The sequence below is a fragment of the Triticum dicoccoides genome, chromosome 1B (genome assembly GCF_002162155.2).
Source record: "Triticum dicoccoides isolate Atlit2015 ecotype Zavitan chromosome 1B, WEW_v2.0, whole genome shotgun sequence".
In the NCBI taxonomy this organism is placed as follows: Eukaryota; Viridiplantae; Streptophyta; class Magnoliopsida; order Poales; family Poaceae; genus Triticum; species Triticum dicoccoides.
The window spans coordinates 33,620,839-33,623,859 of record NC_041381.1 but is presented as its reverse complement, the minus strand read 5'-3'; positions in this window follow the sequence as shown (position 1 = coordinate 33,623,859).

Sequence of the window (3,021 nt, the reverse complement as noted above, 5' to 3'; positions counted from 1 at the left end):
GAGAGAGAGCAGTAGAGCTACGAGTCTACATCTCCATTTTTACAAAAAAAAAGGAGCTCTATGTCTCCATGGATGTGTTCTAGCTAGCTATGAACATGAACAAAGTGCATGAACTAGGGAATGAGGATGAACAAAGTCCATGAATAGAGAAGGAGCATGGGTGAGAGAGGAGCTGGATGATGAAAGGATGGGGAGAAAATGCAGGCGGAGGTGCAGGTTGCCCATTAACTCTTGTGTATACAATAATGTGGGATCAGTGCAGTTATTGTGTGGTGGAACACACATTTATTGACTGTGTAATACATGAACTAAAGACATTAATACCACGCTGGGAAATCGCTATACATGGCTCGTTGTACACAAACAGCGCGAATCACGTGGCAACGGACGGGGGTGATACCATCCTCGCGTGGAACCATGTCCACTCATGATTTATCAGTAATTAGTAGGTCTTATCCGTGAAGAGCATAAGTGCAGTTTGGTAATAAATGCCTTAAAAGTAAAATCTTACTAAAATACCACTGATAATAAAGCAAAAGGCAATATGTCCTAGGAGCTGATTGATATTGCTGCTCTATGGTCCATTTGGCTTGCGACTGCAAACATGTACAATCACAGTCATTATGTACTACTCGCTGTTTTTATATTTAGTTATTCGGAGGTATCCGCTTCCATGTCTGAAGCCGGCCAACCAAGAACCGAGCTTGAAAGCGATTGCTTATGCATGATCTCAAGTAGCCTGCATAATTTTGGAATGAGCAGAATGGTATTCAAACCCCTCTTTGATGACATCTTTAACATCAAACAAAAATACATTTATGATATAGTGTGTAATAATTTTATTGGAGGTCAAAAAAAAAAAGAGTTCGCAATATGATCGCATGTTTTCTCATAACCGTAATACATGTATCTTGCAGTACATGTCCCAATAATGAACACAATGATAATCTAGGACTTGAAGAGGCACTCTGATGCAACATCATTATCGGTTTATTTTCAATCTAGAAATCACCTAAAAACTCACTACACAACAGGAAAGTCAACTTGCTAAGAATATTACCGTGTTACTCCAAATCCATAAGGATGGTTCTTTTTTTGTTCACCATCTGAAGAAGTATGCCAAATATAATCAAAGTCTGCAGAGAAGACGCCGACAATGCTAATAAATCAAAGAAGGCAACTATGGTACACATCATATCTAGTTGTCTTATATACATCCTCATGATTTTGAAATGCCAAAACAATTTTAAAATTGAAACATTTTGACCGGTGATCGTTAACTAAAGATCCACAAAAAGATCTTCAGAGAGAGGCAATTATCTAGCAGAACAAAATTTCAAAGGACAACCTGTGAACATAAACTGCCTTTAAGAAAGAGTACAACACTACAGTATTATGATTACCTATGAGTAAATCTGCTGACAAAGAACTTGCTCTGTAATAATATTTAAGTACGTCTAGAACCGTAATAGACGGGAAGGTAAAAAGAAATTAATTAGCAGGTCTTATCCATGAAGCACATAAAGCAGTTTGGTAGTAAATGTCTGAAAAGGAAAAAATCATACTAAAATACTACTGATAATAAATAAAAACAGGCTATATGTCCTGGGAGCTGATTGATTTTGCTGCTCTCTGGTCCATTTGGCTTGCCAGCACATTAATATACCTCAAGCGTTAGTCATTAAACAATATGTGACTTTGATCAAAATCAGGGCACATAGGACAAAGAAAGATGAATTGCAATCTATTAACATGTGGTAGCAATGAACTCTTATTTTTCTTTTCCTCTGCCATCCTCTCTCCCTATCTGTTTGTAACAACTTCTCCCCTCTCTTTGTACTCTGTTTTGCAAGAACTCGTGATCGCAATGGAACCCTCATGGCAGGTAGGTCAATGCATGGCTGTAGGTAGACCCCAGGTGGAGATGAAAGGTCGAACCTAGGTGGTGTGCTGCTACAATGCAAGAGCAGAAAGGCAGGGAAGGACATCCATGGAGAAACCATGAAGGCCTGCGGATAGGGACACAGATGCACTATCTTTTGTAGGTACCCCCTCCACGCCTACACTGCTGCACATTAACTTGAACAACCACGTACAGCATCACGAACACCACGGCAGAACTGAACTCCTGTAATGCAATAGCTACCCACAAAGGCTATTTAGCTGTTTTGGGGAGGAGGTGCGCAGAGGTGAGGGTACTGAAGATTCCTAGGGCCGCATAGATGTCCGACGACCATGAGGTTCAGACCTTGCGAGGATAGAGGTCGCGAGAGAAGCCTTTGGTCTGCCGGCGAGGGAAGAGGTCGATGGGGAGGCAGAGATGAGGAAGTGTGAGGATTGATTTCCACGGTGTGGTATGGCGGCGGGGGAAGAGATGAGGAAACGTGAGGATTTTGTAGGATTTTTTAGGCTGATTTAGGTGCCTTTCTGGAACGGGAGAGTTGTTTTGTTTTCGTGATGAGAGGAAGGAGAGAGTCCTGAGATTGGGAGAGAGGGATATTGGCTGTTTTTTTTCTTAACGTGGGATATTTTAGGATTGATCTACACCGCAATAACTTGACCCCACCAGATTAACGGTTCCTAATTACTGATTAACGTAGGAATTTTTAGGAAGTCACAAATTAGACCGCAATAACTTGACCCCACCAGATTAACGGTTCCTAATTACTGATTAACGTAGGAATTTTTAGGAAGTCACAAATTAGTATAGGTATAGATAGATAGATAGATAGATTTACATTGAAATTATGCCAAAGTATCTTATTTTTGGGACTAACCTATTAACCGGAGGCCCAACCCAGAATTGTTGTTTTTTGTCTATTTCAGTGTTTCGAAGAAACAGAATATCAAACGGAGTCCAAACGGAATGAAACCTTCGGGAACGTGATTTTCTCACCGAGCGTGATCCAGGAGACTTGGACCCTGCTCCAAGGAACAAAAGAGGCGGTCACGAGGGTGGGGTGCATGCCCTCCCCCCTGGGCGCGCCCCCTACATCGTGGGCCCCCTGTTGCTCCACCGAC